This window comes from Ips typographus, linkage group LG15, assembly GCF_016097725.1.
Source record: "Ips typographus isolate SLU linkage group LG15, UJ_Ityp_2.0, whole genome shotgun sequence".
Taxonomy (NCBI): Eukaryota; Metazoa; Arthropoda; class Insecta; order Coleoptera; family Curculionidae; genus Ips; species Ips typographus.
In genome coordinates, this window is record NC_138436.1 from 7,095,434 (window position 1) to 7,114,404 (window position 18,971).

General features: G+C 30.8%; 2 long non-coding RNA genes across 2 annotated transcripts in view; one reads left to right on the plus strand and one right to left on the minus strand.

Moving 5' to 3' along the window:
- The window catches only part of LOC145738452 (uncharacterized), a 165,479-nt gene that overhangs the window by 128,146 nt on the left and 18,362 nt on the right, over positions 1–18,971 (plus strand). The gene's annotated exons all lie outside the window — the stretch shown is intronic.
- The window catches only part of LOC145738457 (uncharacterized), a 404,307-nt gene that overhangs the window by 119,752 nt on the left and 265,584 nt on the right, over positions 1–18,971 (minus strand). The window lies entirely within an intron of this gene.

Below are 18,971 nucleotides of genomic sequence, written 5' to 3' on the forward strand. Positions count from 1 at the left end.
TTGCAATTAGAAATGATCATCGAACAAAAACGATTCAGGAACTTGTAGATATCGCGATACTGAATTATAATAACAGTATTCATTCCTCACACGAGTATACGCCTTTTCAAATTCTCAAAGGAAATCTTAACTATCAGTTAAATTTTGAGAAAAACCTTGATCAAATTCAAACAGACTACATTCATGAGTTAGCTGAAACCTTTAAGGAATTAAATACTAAAATAAACTTAAAATTAAGCGCTAAAAAAGCCAACGTTTTGTCAAAATTAAATGAAAAACGCGAAAATGACCCCGAGATACCTGAACTTACAGAACAACTAATGTCAACTCCTTTTACTAGAACAAAAAATCTAAAACCTAAATATAAATTGACTAAGTTTAAAAATCAAAGACATCCTAAAGACATTAAAAGACGATTGTAAATTTCAGATGAAGATAGTGCTAATTCTACTACCATTACTGGTCAACGCTCAGTATAAAATTGAAGAAATTTCAAACCCCCTACTGCCCGTACAGGAAGGACCAAGTTACATAATAACCAACTACCATCATGTTTATTATCATATAAACTTAACTAATATAAGGCAAAGTTTAATATTAACTGAAAAAACTCTTTTGCTTTAGAGTTAATGCTCTCTAAGTTAATCAAACAATTGATAAAGTACAAAAACCTATGTACAATCTTTTAGTTACTAGAATTAGTGATTTACTAAATCAAGTATATTCAATCAAAGACTTTATCACTCATTACAAGACAAAACGTAGAACTAAAAGAGGACTATTCAATTTTCTGGGAAAAGCACAAAAATACTTATATGGAACATTAGATGCGGATGATGGCGAACGTTATGACAATTACATTAAAATCATCCAGGAAAATCAAAATACTTTGCATGATGATATTTCCTCAACTCAAACCATTGTTAAGCAACTAACAAAATACGTTGATACTCAGCTGTCTAACATAAAGTCAAATCAGCAAAAACTGCAAGACCGTGTGAACGACTTAACACAAATGACTCAGTCTACGTCAACGACTATCTACTTAGTCATATTACTAGATAACTTGGAAAACAATATTCACATCCTCAATGAAATTCGCAACAATGTGCAAACTGCTATCAATTTTGCAGAAATTAACGTACTACATCATAGCATCTTAAAATACAAAGAATTACGAGCGGTAATTCATAAATTGAAACCAGAAACTCGAATTCCTTTTGACAACCTAATCAAATACTACGAGACAGCTCACACGGACGTAACTATAAAAAATGACCTAATCATTTTCTACATTGCGATTCCGTTGATATCCGGTAAACCCTACACATTATATCGAGTTTATCCGATCCCAATCAATAATCAAATAATAACCCTTACCAATCCATACCTATTAAAATCTTCAAATGATTTCTATAATTTAAAGGAAAAATGTCCAAAAATTGAGAAAATATCTCTTTGTTTAGAGGAAGTTTTAAACTCAAACGAACCTTGTGTAATGAAATCAATAAATCTAACAAATCATTGTCCAATGGTTCCAATAAATTTCAAGAAAACTTCAGTCACTCAATTAGAGGATAATTTTATTATAATAATACCAACTCAAAGTGAGAACATTCAATTTCAATGTCCAAATCAAAAATCGATTGAAATTATAAATCAACCATCATTAATTTTACCATCAGAATGTTCAACAAAAATAAAAGATAAAATTTATGAATCTCAAAATCCAGAAATCATCAGTTCACGATTAAAATTGCCAACCATCGTTATTGATGAAAAATTGGTACAAGAAATTGAACCTTTACAATTAACGGAAAATAATCTAGATAAGATTCATGAAGACTTAGAAAGAGCAAAACAATTAACTGTACATCATCTTAAGAAATTCGACGTTGTTAGCTCTAGCGTATCAATTATATTAATATTAGTTATTATCTTAATCATTATTGGTATTGTAATTTACTTTTACTATAGGAAAAATAAGGACAATGTAAAAGTGGACATACAACTAGAAACCCTCGAAAATGTACCCCGATTTTCTCAGTCTTAGTGAGGGAGGAGTTATATGGCCATTTCTGATGATCTAATACTAAATAGACATCCTCAGACTAGCTTTGTTAAGTCAGCATTTATTTTCCTATTTATACAGCAGCATTTGTGCATGTAATTAGTCATTAAGATATCTCGCTTGGTTAACGTTCAAATGTAATTTCGTTCGTTTTTATTAAATAAAAGTTTTTTAAAAACAGAAGTTGCATTAATAAGAACAAAATTCATGCAACTTGTCATTAGATTCTGAAATAATGCGACAAGCCGCTATTAATACTTACGGGGCGGACACGTACGAATATCGTAGAAATGTTAAACGGGTTTTGCTTAAAAATTCAGGGAAAATCAGGTTCTTTTTTATATTGCACGAAGAAACTTTTTCAAGCACTATTACGGGAACAGAAATTGTAGAAAAATCGGAAATTGTTGAAAAGGGTACCATTTTTTGCGCAAAAGAGACATGAAAATAATTATCTCACGGATGACGAAATTGACGTGCCGCAATATGCGGAAAAAACATTCTTTAACGTACAACGGAAAAATTCAAATTCTGTCAAAATTTTACCTCAAAATACAAAAAATATTTTTAATCCTTCAAATGAAAGTTTAAACAGTTCTCGAAAATTTTCTTTTAATTGTCCTATATTTGAAGGGAGTTTTTTTGTTTCCAAATGCGACCTCGAAGAAATGACATTTATTTGTGATGCAACGGGGCAGTTAAAATTTCAAGAAGGTGTTTATGTGTATTTTCTAAAGAAAAAAATAAAAGAAGTCAATAGCACGTGTCATTTTTATAGTAAATCTTATCGAATTAATTTAAAATCGATTAAAGTTTACGGGTATTGCGGGCATTACTCTTGTAAAACATTTAAAGTAGTTTGCAATTTAATTAACCCTACAGTGACCGGTTTATACGAATTTAAGGTATATAGTTTTTCGTTTAATTTCTCACACACGGATAACTTAACGCGACAAGTAAGAGGAGTTGAAAGAAATTTAGTTGGAAAACTGTATTCTGATAAAAATATGGTTCAGATAAGAATGCGAAACGTGCTTGTTGCGGATACAACATTATTAGAATCAAAAAATCTGCAAGGAATAAAATCTGATAGTGTTTATAAAAATATAAAATCGGAATTTAAAGGAAGGAAAGACCAGGACGATGACGATAAAATAGACATTCATCTGCTAGGTAGAGTACATAGAGAGTATATACAGTTTACTGGCGAACCACTAACTGTATACATATTTAGCAAGGAACAAAATGAAATGATAATTCACGAAATGAAAAAATCAGAAAATAAGAAAACAGTTTTATTTCTTGACGCCACTGGAACTGTAGTAAGACAGCCATCTATATTTGAAGGGTTCGAAACCGAGAAGCGCATATTATACTACGCCGGTGTTATTCAAATCGGATCGGCCAAGTTGGGTAACAGATGCGTATGTCCAGTGATCGAATTAATCTCGTCCACTCATGATACCAATTCAATAGGTAACTGGTTATTAAAATTTAAAAGTTATTGGCTTAAATTTAAAAATAGTTGGCCAATTTTTCAACAGATTTTTCTCTTGCGGAAATACATGCCGTATGTAATTCGTTTAATGAACAGACACTCTTAGTGTACATTAACTATTGTTATGAATTAAGTTACAAAAATATTTCTATTAAGAGCAATATTACTCCAATACAGTTGTGTTGCGCCCATATGATGAAAATTTTTTCATCATTAGTAAATGAACATTTTAAAGAAAAAAATGTTAGGAATTTACTCAAAGAAACTTTAACCTCAATGACCACCATGAGCAACATTCATGAGTTAGAAATGTTTTTTGAATACCTCACCATTTTGCTTGACTCGAAATTTAACTGCTTATCAGTGGAAAACGCAGAAAAATGTATATTAGAACACGTACATCTAAAGGATGAAATTTATTCAGACGAAGCCGAAAAAACCAACAATTTTTGATCAAAGAGATAATTTCTATAGAAAATCGAAGTTCTTTTTGAACTTTTCCTCAATTAGAGAGGGTATTTCAAAAACTATATGTAACGATGGCGTTAATAATCTGAATAAATATTATAATCCGATTTTTTTAAATATTCTATTAAAAAGATACGTTAGGTACTTATTTGCCTTTGTGGACGGCAATTATAGTAAAACCGCGAATGTCGAATGCGCCAATAGAAAATTATTTTAATTACTTAAAAAATGAAATCCTTCAGAAACAACTGCGACAAAAACCTTCAAGGTTTTGTAGGAAAGTACGGGAGTATGTTTTGGCTACACATCGGACGGTACAATTTCAGATTAGTAGAAAATCGTGCGGGGTAAATAAAAGAAAACGAAAGGAACATATAGAAAGTTGGTCTAAAAAAATAAAGAAGATTGGTTCGTATTATAAGGCAGCTAACAGTAAAATTTATCTTAAGCAAAAAGATTTCAGCGAATTAAACGATTTTACAAATTTAAAATTTTTATGTAATGGGCTTGTAAATAACATTAGATATTATCAGCAAAACATCAATATTAATTTTGTAGTGAGCAAGTTTCAAAGTAGCAGGTTTTTAGGCATCAATTTTATTAACTACGAAAGTTTTTCAACTTTAAAAATACCTCAATCGGACGAGATGAATACTGACATACTGGCTGGATAATATTGCTATAGACTTAGTTTTGGAACAATATAAAATTCAAACATTACTGTGCTATCTTGGTACGAAAGAACGGCTATATTTCCTCAGCAGAACTCCGAAGGTATTATACCCAAAGCAAAAGATGCAAACTTGGCATTATTAGAAAAAGCCACAAAAATTTTAATTCCTATAAACCAGAGAGGCCAGCACTGGACTTTGGTGTACGTAAATTTTCAAAAAGGGACATTTCATTATTTAAATTCGGCAGAAAACCCTAGTAACTTCAAAGAAAAAATTGAGAAAAAAAATGAATTAGAGCACTTTATACAGATATTTAATAAAAAATTTCCTTCACATAAGAAACCAACAAAATACGTTTTAGAGCGCATTGCAGTTCCTCAGCAAAAAGATTCGTATAATTGTGGAGTATTTCTCATATACATAATAAGTAGTTGTATATAAGTAAATGTTATTTATCACAAGAAAGTATAAATTCAAACATTTTTGATGCAAATATATATAGACTCGAAATTCAAAATTTTATTATTAATTCTGCAGGAAATATGAAAGAGTTATGCCTAAAATGCGGCAATGATACAAATGAGTCTAATTCAAAATCTTTATTGTGTGAAATGTGTAACCGCTGGTGGAATGAAAATTGCATTTATGATTACGATTCTTTATTTACTGAACCGGAAAATTTTATTTGCAAACTCTGTCAAAATTTCAAGCCGTAAACCGTTTTTTTGCGTTCGACTTGACCGACAAATCGGTGGATGGGATTAGAAAGGGTGTAGAGGAGAGAGGAGCCCTTTTGCGTTCGACTTTAACAAATCGGTGGATAGGATTAGAAAGGGTGTAGGGGAGAGAGTAGCCCATTTGCGCTCGACTTCAAAGTATCACTGATAAGAATGTTTTTCATGTAATATTGATCAATTATTTATATATAGATAGAAACGCGAAAAATATATATCTTTAACGTTCTGTGTACTTATTTGCAAATAAAGTAACATAATTAAAACGAAAACAGGTTTATACTTTTACACAAATCTTTATAAATTTAATTATTATTTTCAAACATCAGTTTTAGTGAAGGTATAATTGTCACTGTTGGCGTCTTTTTTGTGGGGCGTATATGGCAAGAGTCAAAGTGTAAGGGTCAAACTTTTCTATTACATTGTCATCTTATGTCACGACGCCTACTTTACAATTAAAACACCCAATACGAGTTACAATAATACCTAACCTAACCTAATAAAAACTAGTAGACCTAATAGTACTAGTAAAATAAAGTAATTCTCAACGTCATTGACAAATTGAAAACATCGTGGGTTTTTGTTTTATTTTTAAATGTATATAATCCAGTTACAATTGTACATAAAATCAGGCACATAATGTGGCTCTATTGACTCATCATTTTATAAAACTATTTGTTCAATAAAAAATTGTATGAAATCACACAAACACACTTATTTTCCTAATAAAATATAAAAATACAGGGTGTCTCAGAAATACATGTATTAATAAATAAAGAATAAATAGAATAAAACAAATAAATGTATTTAAAAAATATACACTTTTTACTATACTATACACTTTATACACTTTACGATAGGGTTAAGAAGAGAAAGAAACTTACACTGCAAAGAGGTAATGATTCAGGCAACGAAAGTGAAGAAAACAATAGGAATAAATTTGCTACAAGGCAAGTTTTTTCTACAAATGAAGAAAAAGAGTTGGAGAATTATCTAAAGCGGTCTTCAAAAATATTTTATGGCCTCACATATGAAGGTACCCGAAAGCTGGCCTTTCAGTATGCCGTACGTTTAGGCAAGAATTATCCTCTATCTTGGAATAAAAATGAAATGCGGCGACATTGCACTCTGTCCCACAGAAAACCTGAGAATACCGGCATGGCTAGAGCTTCAGCCTTTAATCAAGCAAACGTTGACTTATTTTTTAATAATTACTCAGAAGTTCAGTCAAGATATCATTTTCAGCCAAATAATATTTATAATATCGATGAAACTGGGATTCTGACAGTAGTTCAAGCTCCCAAAGTTATTGCGGAAAAGGGATCAAAAGGTGTAGGTCAGTCGGTATCAGCAGAAAGAGGTAGTTTAGTCACAATGTGTGGAATAATATCGGCTTCTGGCAATACCACCCCTCCGGTATACATTTTCCCCAAAATTAGAATGAAGGAGCAGTTTATGTATGGGGCTGTAACGGGAGCAATTGGTTTTTCAGGTCAGTCTGGATGGATGACTGCTAATATATTTGTTAAAGTATTGCAACATATCCAGAAATATACTAGTTGCAAAACAGAAAATAAAATTCTGATAATTATGGACAACCATGAAACCCACATTTCTTTAGAAGCGATTTTGTATTCCCGGGCAAATGGAATTGTGCTACTTTCTTTTCCACCCCATTGCACCCATCAGATGCAGCCGCTTGATATAGCAATTTTTGGACCATTTAAATCAAGAATTAAAAAGTCGTTTAATGATTACATTTTAAACAACCCTGGAAAGCCTATCACCATTTATGAAATAGCCAAACTTAGCGCGGATCCATATCTACAAAGTTTTTCAATAAACAATATAGTCAACAGTTTTTCAAGCACTGGGATATGGCCCATCAATAGTTTAGTGTATACAGCTGACGACTTCTTACCATCTTCTGTGAGTGACAATTTGTTCTTACAGGACTTTTCTAACAATCATGTCGAACCTGATAATGAATTACCCGATCCAATATGCTCTGTAGATGATGAAGCCAGCTTAATAGTTCAAAGTATATTAGACGAACTTATTGAAAAGGCGACTAAAAGAAAAGTTAATATTATTTCTGTGGTCACGTTGAAACCATCAGATATTAGACCGTATCCACATGCAGGCCCTAGAAAAATCAATCGCACTCGAAAAAGTGGAAAATCAAGGATATATACGAGCACACCCGAAAAAGACACTCAAAATGCAAAACGAAATCTTGAAAAACTCAAACCAGTGCCGAAACCTGATTGCCAAGAAGCAACATTGAATAAGAAGAGTAAACCAAGGAACAAGAAGAAACTGACAAAAAGGAAACTATTAGCAGAAACCTCGTCATCCGAATCAGATATAGAGTTGCCCAAAAATATAATAAAAAGAAAAAAAGGTGATGGGTTATCAGACTCTGATTGCAATGAAGATTTTGAGAGAGACAATGATTTAGAATCTCTTCTAGAGGACACACCCATTAGAGTAAACGATTTTCTTTTGATTAAATTTTCTACCAAAAAGAGAGTGTTATATTATATAGGCCAGGTGACGGAGACTTGTGACGAACAGGAATATGCAATACTATATAACTATATAACTTTTTAAGGAAAAGCAAACATAACGGGTTTACATTTCCAGCAATAACAGACACAGCACTAGTATCAAGATCTGACATTGTTGCTAAACTTCCAACACCCATTCCGAGTGCAGGGACGTCAAGACAAGCCTCACAGTTTAGATTTGATGTTAATTTCTTTAATTACAATGTACAATAAATGATGTCCGAAACTGCCCCCTCAATTGTCCGAACGTACCCCATAGTGGGGCAGGTACGGACAGTTCTCGCTTTTTTACAAACTTAAAATATTGTCGTTTGGTAGCAAATATATCAAATTTCATGTTAACTGTAGTTTGGTAAATTAAACTACATGATTACAAAATTTATAGCAGGTTTCTGTTAAGTGTCCAAACCTGCCCCATACTCCCCTATCCTTCTTTGCAAAATTTCAAAAAATTCGCTTAGAGCATGTAGAAGAAAAACAAACATTTTCTGATACAGACTTGCAAAACTTGAAGTAAATGCTTCCAGAAATATAGGTACTCACAGTAGATTTAAAGCATTTACTTTAAATGTTGCAAGTACATGTAAACAAATGCTTATTTTTACAGGGTGTCCCAAATTTGAGTAACGAACCAAACTTAAGTTTTTTTAAATAGAATGACCAACTTTTTATCCGATATTTGAATTCTAGAAACGGTGCAAGTTGCCAGGCTGTTATTCAAAAACACATGTTTATTGTGTAAAATGTGAAGTACATTTGTGCTGCTTTAAGGGTTTTTATATAATATAAGTTTCATAACAAATAAGAGTTTTAATAAATAAAATGTCTTCAACGTATATGTATATGAATTTTCTACTTAGACATATTGTCCGTCGACGACATGACGTCACGGCCGTAGGAAACTAATTAGACTAATTTACGAAAAATCATAAAAAAATTAATATTTTTACCTCAAAACGACAACTTTTTTCAAAATGTTTTCAGAAGGGTCATGACTGAAAGGGTTAATGTACCGTATTAGTGGTGACCCGACGTGCAATCGACTCAAATTTGTATTCCCCAAAATAGTGCAAATACGAGTAGAAATGCCGTCTCCCCAACGTCGGTACCTGACGTTGCGTCGGGTAATCGAACGTTGGCTCGAGGTCCAAATGCCGTTTGGGCATTATGGATAGTTCTTAGAAAACACACGTGATTAGCATTAATTCTTCGATATAAATAGGAGCTGAGCAGACACAACAAGTTAAATTTGCTGTAGGATGTTAATCAGTTGGAAAATAAATTGTACGTTAGATAGATATGAATGACGGATTGCTGGTCCTTGTTCACTCCCAATGTCAACTTCTGCACAGTTACTCAGTTCGCCATGCATAGATTGACATTTAAAGGAATGACAATATTTCTAATACATCAGCATTTAGTTGGAAATTAAAGGAAAATTATTCGGCCAGATATTGTGGATAGAACTATGCTGCATATGGCATAACAGCAAATCGAATCCGTAAATAAAACTACACACCACCCGCGCCCCAATTCTGAGTTTATTATTAAATTTAAAAAAAAATTCCAAGATTGACCTGGATGACTTTTTTTTTGCTTCTCGCTTCACCGGGAGAATATCTGAAACAAAAAAAATAATATTACCACGAGAATATAAGAAATGTCAATGTGTTTTAAGGAAGGAAATAAATCAAATTTATTTCACTTAATCGGAAACATTAAAAAATGTGGAATTTATATTACTTGAGCGGAAACATTGAAATTGTGGTATGCGGTCAGAGTGCAACTGCACCTATGATGCAATAGCTAGACTATGCACCGGAGTGTGACCGGACGCGAAAGAGTTGCGAAATATGCGAAATATTTCCAGGTACCGAGGGTCGAAAGGTCGTTACGAGTTGTCGGCTAGAGGAGACCTGGTCTGGGAGTTTTTGATTGGTGGAACCAGTGTTTGGAATGCTATAAGAAGGAAGTTGTACCCTAGAGAGGGGTTCATTCCAGTCAGTCCAGTTTTGCTGTGCACCACGTCGGAGAAGGCAGTACCTAGCCAGAAGACTCCGCTCACGCCACAGAATGTAGTCGTCCTGAATTCTGCAACCCGCACCGGGTTTACAAATTAATTAAATAGTAAACCATATCTTAAATTATAATAAATCGCGAGTGTCAAACCCTCCAGAAAGCTGCCCTCATAATTGTTTAACAAATGTAAGTATAGATTTATTATTGTAATATTTTGTGCATGTAAAAGGTATTGTTTAAAGTGCTACTTTTGGGAATTATGTTGAAGGTTTTATTCCGATTCAGTAAGATGATAAACCAACCATTTTGTCAATTAGTTTTAACTGTTATTTAGTTATTAAATTATATTTTTCTACCAAGTGGTTTGATTCTACCTCTGAAACAAGATATCGGTAAAGGCGTTTATTAAAGTAATAAACGCACGTCTCGTTTAACTTGTTGGGCCAAAAGGGCTTTACAACTTAAACGTGACAATACATTGAATGGTAATCTAGCACACAACTTAACGTATAATGTTAGAAATTCACTGACTTTAAAAAAAAAAAATTTATGCAAAACACGTATTTGTCAGCGCACGAGAAAACCCACCAGTTAAAAACAGGGCACGGGAAATTGGCACTTTCCAGCGTCCTCACGGAAAAGGTACATTTTTTAAACGAATCCACCAAAAAATAGATAGTTTTCAGGCTAGTAAGAATAATGAAAAAAACCTTTCCTACTCAGGTGCGGTAAATGCACTTTTACACACTTATTTGAGTGCGGGAAGGAGTACTTTTCCACACCGGATGCGGTAAAGTTACTTTTCCGCATTGCAAAATTACATTACAATAAATGTAAAATTTTAAAGGTAATATGTGTAAATCGAGCATACCCACTTGCACCAACCTTTTTATGAGATACTCAAGCAAATCAAAAGTTGGTGTTCTTTCCGACTGATATGGCAACACTGCAAAGTCCAAAATATTTTACATAGAGAGTTTGGATAGGCTACACTCCAAATTTAAACGAAAAATATTAAGTCGTTCTCTAGATACTTCTAATATACCATCAGCGTGAATCACCCTGAATCTTACATATTATATTAAAAATAGACATTTTTTAAAATTATATTTGATTATGAATTCTATTTAAAAGAAGAAAGTTATGTCAATTCTTGAGAAAACTGAACGCAGTAGCTAAAAACTAAACACGAAACTGAAATCAGATCGAAAAAGTGCCTTAAAAATGTTTGTGTTTCACTCCGATATTTTAATAAAGAAAAAAGTTGGGTAAAGTTTTTAAAATGGGCGAAATTCGAAAAACGGCCTCTAGCGCCGCAATCTGACAAGATATCGAAATACGGTTTTTGCCATAACACCGTATCTAGCTAGTAAATGGGGTTTTCCTGTCAAAACACTCTAAATCCTGACACCCTGTACAGGTGATTCAATGATAAAGTTCATTATCTCGTTTGATTTGACGTTTGTGGTCTCACTCGTATATGTTAAATACAAAAGTTTTAGAGAATATTGATATTTATAGTTTAAAATTACTTTTGGATATACAGGTTCTTAGTTTAAAATTACTTTTGGATATAATAGAAAAATAATGTTAAATACAAAAGTTTTAGAGAATATTGATATTTATAGGTTAAAATTACTTTTGGATATACAGGTTCTTAAAGACATGACAGAAAACATTTTTTTAAATATACTTTTTTTTTACATTTTTTCCGTCGACCATGTATTGACAGCCTTTTTTGATGGACGATAACGAATGCAAAATCGTTCAATATTGAGTTCCATTAATGCATGATTTTTCAATTGTTTTACTTTAATGCATGATCTTATCAGGCAATCAAATACGCTCATAGTATAGTTCTATCCTTTTTTATTTGTATGAAACAAAGAGAAATAAACACACATTCTTTAGTTCATCCACCATTACTGACAGAACAGTTTTTTCAAAACTTTGTAGGATTATAAACCTTTATTATAAACTACAGTTGACGGAAAAATGTTGTAACCAACTTTTATATTAATAAGCGATTAATAATCTCAATTTTAGTAACGCGTTCACTGCGTTAAACCATTTCGATTATTAATCGCTTTCATTAATACACTCGTTCGTTAAATAACTATTAAATTCTTCATAACAATTTAAAACTTTTTTGTTAATAATGTCAGATTATTTAATTTTTAATTTTTCTATACAAATATTACTTTTTACTATGATGTAAAATTGACTGTATTGCCATTGTTTCTAAAAGTAGAATACTCATATTTGGTACGAACGTTCTACAGGAACGACAAAAATGATTTATGCAAATAAATCGTATAATAATTGCATTAGATGCTACAGGACGTTCAATTTTTTAAAATATATTTTGATTAAGGTACATTATTTATTTTGTCTGATAGGTTTTACGTATGTCATGTACCTAATTTGAGTAGATTGCAATTTATTTATGGTTTTTAATTTTTACCTTCGATTTAAATTTAAGTTTAGTTTAATTTAAGTTTATAAGTAGCTTACGACAAAATAAAAATGCAGGTGTTGTCAACCGTTGGTAGAGTTACAGCATATTCCAGACATCAAAATAATACGATTTAGCTAAATTGTCCTATACCGAAAGTTAATATTACGAAAGATACAGGGTGTGAAAGTTGAAATTTTATTCTTGTTTTTTTATCATATTATCTAGGTATTTTGATATAAATTACTGAAAATGTGTATAAGGGGGTTTTGACAGCCGGTAAATATGATGGTTTCATCTATTTGCAGTAGCTGATAGGGGGCGCTACCTGCAGCTTTTTCATCTGCTTAAAGGACTAGGGTTTTCTACTTGAAAAAGGTATACTTGTTTTAAGGCTTAAAAGTTGACCGTTTTTGAGATATCCACTATTTTGATATTGCATGTAGCAACTTTCAAATTAGTAAATATTTATTTTATGAAAGTAAGTTTTTATTTTGCCTTTGTAGAATACTTGTTGTCCAAAAGAAACCTTTTTTTAATGTTAATACTTTAATTTCCAGTGGTTTGTGGAGTAAGTTGTTTCACCAAATTCACTGAAAATACGTAAGGATTTTTCATTTATTTTTAGCAGTCTTTTTGTTGTGTGATTTAGCTAAAAGATATTCCAATTAGTTTTTTTAAGGTGTGTATAAATTACGGAAATGTACTTTACCCTTTAACCATTTAACCGTATTAGCAATGCAATATTAAAACATTAAATATCTCGAAAACGGTCAACATTTAAGATCTAAAACTAGTATATTTTTTTTAAAAAAGAAAACATATTAGAATAATATTTTGAAGTCGTATATCCTTTTCAGCTGCGTAAAAAAAAGTTTAAGTACTTTTAAGCAGCTGAAATAGTTGCAGATAGCGCCTCCTATCAGCTACTGCAAAATAGTAGTAGTAATGCTGTCCCATTACTTATGGTCCACCCTATACAGGGTTATTCACGTTATTTGACACGGAAGATTGTGACTAAACTATTCACTTTCAAAAAAGTTATAGACCTATTGAAGGTATCTTTTAAAAATATTTTCAAGATGTACGGGTTGTCCCAAATGCCGAAAAAGTATCAAAGTCATGTTTTTTCAAATGTAACACCTGGTATATTACTTTATTTTCAGAATCTACGTTGAAAATAAAAATTAATTTCATTGATGTTTGATAGGTCTAAACTTTACAGTTTCTCAGATATTCCTTAATTTGTAAAAATGTAGAACAAATATTAACATTTAAACATTCAACCTTCCTTTGAGATTAATTGACCAAAATTGGTTTGGGCGATGATAACAGATTAAGTTTTATGATCCAAAAAAGATAAATTGTCTAGCTCATATAGGGGGTCTCAAAAAAAATTATTTAATCAAAAACTAAAATTTTGAAGTAGTATAAACTTGTCAAAATCAAATGGAACCACAGTTACAGTATATGCAAATTTAATTACCTATCGAAAATTATTAAGCTTTCGTACCTCTAATTGTTAACGTTTTCTTGGAAAAATCGACATTTCTTAAAGTACAGCTGACTGACTGATTTTTGATATCGTTCAAAGATCACTTGGTATCTTTTCGAATTACATATCTATCATTCTAATCTAAGTAAAGCTTAGAATAAAATAGTGGCTTAATACTTTGTAAATTTGCTGTAGAAGTAATTCATAAAAATAATTAAATAAATCATTCAAACAAAAATAATTCATAAAAATGTTTAAAACGGCGACAATTCGACTACAAACTACTAAACTAAACACTAAACATCCAACTACTCCGTTTTCGAGTCCTTCAGCAACATTATTAAGTATCTTAATGGATATACTCCTAAAAATTTCGCTAATTCGCTAATCTCTGGTCATTTCTCAAGGGTATCAAAAATGACTCAAAATCGGTGCGAGTTCGAGAAATGTTGACTTTCCAAGAAAACGCGAACAGTTAGCCATAGGAGACCTCAATAATTTTCGATAATAATCGATAATTAAATTTTGCATCTACTTTAACAATAACATAGGTGGTGTTCAATTTGATTTTGACAAGTTGTTAAAATTTAAAGGTTGCAATTATTGGGAGAAAAGTGAGACATCCTGTATGAGCTAGACAATTTCTCACCCATGGATCCTAAAACTTGATCATTTAGTAGGTCCCAAGCCAATTTTGAGTGATAAAAATCAATCAGAGGTTGAGTGATTAAACATTAAAATTTGTTCTAAATTTTTACAAAATAACGAATATCTGTGAAACTGTAAAGTTTAGACGTACCAAACCTCAATGTCATTCATTACCTTTTATTTTCAACGTAGATTATGAAAATCAAATAAAATACTAGGTATTCCATTTGAAAAAATATAACTTTGATACTTTTTCTGCATTTGGGACAACCGGTACATCTTGAAAATATTTTTAAAAGATACCTAAAATAGGTCTATATCCATCCCAGAATCAAAAGTTTGTTGAAAGTGAATACTTTAGTCACAATTTTCCGTGTCGAATAACGTGAATAACCCTGTATAATTGATAAAAAACAAATGTTTTAATTTTGTATGTCATTAACAACAATTTAAAATGTTTATTGTTCAATTGAATTGTTAAGGACAATTTTCAGATTATAGTTTAGTTAAGATAACAAAAAATGCAGGTAAAAGTTAAAACATATAAATAAATCGCAGACATTTAAATTAGGTAGGTATATGACATACTTCACAAAAGTTGAATTGTAAAAGATATCCGAAAAATAAGTAATACACAGGCTGTTCCATTTAAAAAAGTCGAAATTAGTTAAGCTGAATTAGTCAACACGGTGTTTCATGGTAAATGCGTTATACAGGATGTTTCACGGTAAATGCGTCATATTTTAGGGTGTGATTAAAGGTCAAAAAATAACTCTAGTTTGCTATATAAACCATGGTCCAAAGATGTTTCGTTATGTAGATATTGGGTAAAAAAATCAAAATTTACTTATTTCATTAAAACAATAAGAGATATTTTCGTAAAACTTTTTAAGTGTCAACGATAAAGTTCGTTTTGCCATTAAAAAATATATTTTTTATATTTGCCAGTGGCGTCCAATCAAACAAGTTATTGACCATTTTTGCAAAAAAAATATGTACGCCACTGTTTTTCCAAAAAATGCAAATCAGTTCTGAATTTCTTATTCAATTTAACACAGAAAAGGTATCTAGTAACTTTTTGGTACGTCATCTCGTTTTCGAATAAAAAATCCTGCAAAAGTACCCTTACAATTAATACTAAATCTTCGAATTTCGCCTCTATTCAATATTAAAATTTTGATTTATTCAGTTTTTTTATGAAAAAATAGGAAGATACTGAAAAATTATTTGTTCCTATCAAATAATTTTTTTTTTTAAACTAAATTAATAAAAATTTAGATATTGATTAATAAAATAAACAGTCGACGATTTAGTATTGATTTTATGGGTACATTTTTATGATTTTCAATTTTTTATTGGAAAACAGAAAGGTGTACCGAAAAGTTACTAGATAGCTTTTCTGTTCTAAATTGAATGGGGAATTCAAAATTGATTTGCGTTTAATGGAAAAAGAGTGGTGTATACATATTTTTTTGCAAAAACATTCAGGAACGTATTTGATTGAACGCTACTGGCAAAATTAAAAATTATGTTTTTTATTGCAAAACGTGCCTTATCGTGGACAGTTGACACCTACAAAGTTTTATAAAAATATCTGAAACCGGTTTGAAGAAATAGATTTTTATTCAAACTTTAACACTCTGTATATCCATAATGGAACATCTTTTGCCCATGGTTTATTTAGCAAACTAGGGTATTTTTTTACTTTTAATCAAACCATAAAATATGACGCATTTATCGTGAAACACCCTGTATTTTAGGGTTCGATTAAACGTCAAAGGAAAACCTAGTTTTCTATATAAACCATGATCCAAAAAGGTTTCGTTATGGAGGTACAGGGTCTTAAAGTTTTGATAACAAAAATCTAAATTTATTTATAATTCTCAAATCGGCTGCAGCTATTTTCATAAAACTTTATATTTGATAAAACAAAAATTTTCACCAACTCGTTCAATTGGATACCACTGGCAAAATTGAAAAATATCTTTTTTTATTCCAAAGCGTGCTCTGTTGTTGACACCTACAAAGTTTTATGAACATAGGTATCTGCAGCCCTTTTGAAGAAATAAACAAATTTAGATCTTTTTATGCAAACTTTGACACCATGTATCTCCATAGCAAAACATCTTTGTTTAAGTAGTGTTATTTTGTTATATTTAATCAAACCATAAAATATAACGCATTTATCATGAAACACTCTGTAAAAAAATTGAACGCCCTGTAGCATCTAACGCAAATTTATTTGCGTAAATCTAATTTGTGGTCCCTGTGCAAACAATGGTAATTGGTAATACAACCAATTTTATATCAGAGTAAAAACTTATATCTTAAAAAATTCAAAATTAGTAAAACCTTGAGGAAAACTTTCAGGTTGAAGTATAGACAACATAAAACTTTTCAAATTCTACCTAGTATCTACAAATGTATTAAAAAATATAAGGTTCTATTTAAAAAAACTAATGCCTGGTTTATACCTTCAAATTAAAAAATTTATTTTAATTTAAATTACATGTAAAATTGAATGAAAATTGTTGTGGTTTATACTTTTCAAGATATGCTAAATTAAATGACATAGATGTGTTTTTGACTTTGACGTATTCTAGACATATTTTAACCTAAAAAGGGTGAAAGAGTTTAGCTATAAAATAATCATTTGTAAAGTTAAAAATATTGAACCAGGAATGAAGTTGAAGGAAAAAAAACAAATAAAGTTTCACATTTTATCACAACGAAAAGTGATAAAGGGTTCACAAATTAGCCTCAATTTCACCCAGTGGTGAAAGTTGGTTCACTTTTAAGTTAACATTAGTTTTATTTTTGTGTAAATTTTAAGTACAGCATGTCATATACAAATGTGTAGCTTTAACTTTGATAAAATTAAATTGACTTTAACGAAAATATAGTTTAATTGTTAATTTGGAGGTATAAACAGGGGACAATGTCTGGTTTATACCTCCAAATTAACAATTAAAGTAAATGTTCATTAAAGACAAATTTATCACCCGGTTTATACCTCCAAATTAACGAATTAAACTAAATGTTAAATTAAGTTAAGTTTTAACTTAAATTTAAAAACTAAAAGCCACATGTTTGCCAACTTTAAACTAAGGGCAAATTCTTGAAACCTTCGTTGTGATAAAATGTGAAACTTGATTTGTTTTTTTCTTCATTCCCTGTTTATCGGTCTTACTCCATATCTCCAATTTCTTTTCCATTGTTTTGTCAAGGATACACCAATTCCAACTAGTGTGGTAACCACAGCCAAAGAAAACTTCATCCATTAGTTATTATTTTAAATTTTACAAATGATTATTTTATAGCTGAACTTTTTCATGAATTTTTCACCCTCTTTAGGTTAGAATATGTCTAAAATACGTCAAAGCCAAAAACACATCTATGTCATTTAATTTAGCATATCTTGAAAAGTATAAACAACAATAATGTTCATTCAATTTTACATGTAATTAAAATTTAATTTAATTTTTTAATTTGGAGGTATAAACCGAGCATTACATGTAATTAAAATCAAATTAATTTTTTTAATTTAAAAGTATAAACCGGGTGCACATCCCTGGCAAATGACCACTTTTTTTGATTTTGACCAGGGCAGTTGTCAAAACTGGTTAAAACCGGTCAAAATGGTTGAAACTGGTTAAAACCAAAATAAAAAATGTATTCCTAGAATAAAAAATTAAAAAATATATAAATTAGGTGTAGAAAAATGTAACAAACTGATTTCTTTATATACAGGGTGATTCCAAAGGTGGGGCTTTCCTTTCACTTACGAATAGGGCTTCAAAAAATAAGTTTTTTTTTCCTTTGACGGTTTTTCGAAATTTGAACAATAACGAAGATACAGGGTGTCAAAGTTTTACTAAAAAAAAACAAAATAAAAAATAACTTAAATTTAATTTTAACTAACTACAGGTTATTCCTTATCAACAGGCATAAACAAAAACAAAAGATTTCAGCCGCATTTGAACTAATTTTTAATAGATTGACATTTTAAATTAAAACAGCATTTAATTTTAGGCACGCATTAAGACGGTTTTTATTTTTCTACTGGGAAATGGTGCATCGTAGCAAAAAATAATAAAAGGGGTTTTATTTTTAGAATTGAACAAGGAATTCAATAATAAATTTTATTTTGAAAAAAACCAGTAGGGTAATATTTTTTTTTGAAAATGTTTTAAAAAAATTATACGCACGCCACTGGTAAACGCAAGAAAATTGTTGTTTCTTGGAAAATTTCCTTTCCACGTAGCTACTGACACCCACAAAATTTTGTTTAATTACTTGAAGTGGTTTGGCCAAAATCATTGAATTATTATTTTTTCAG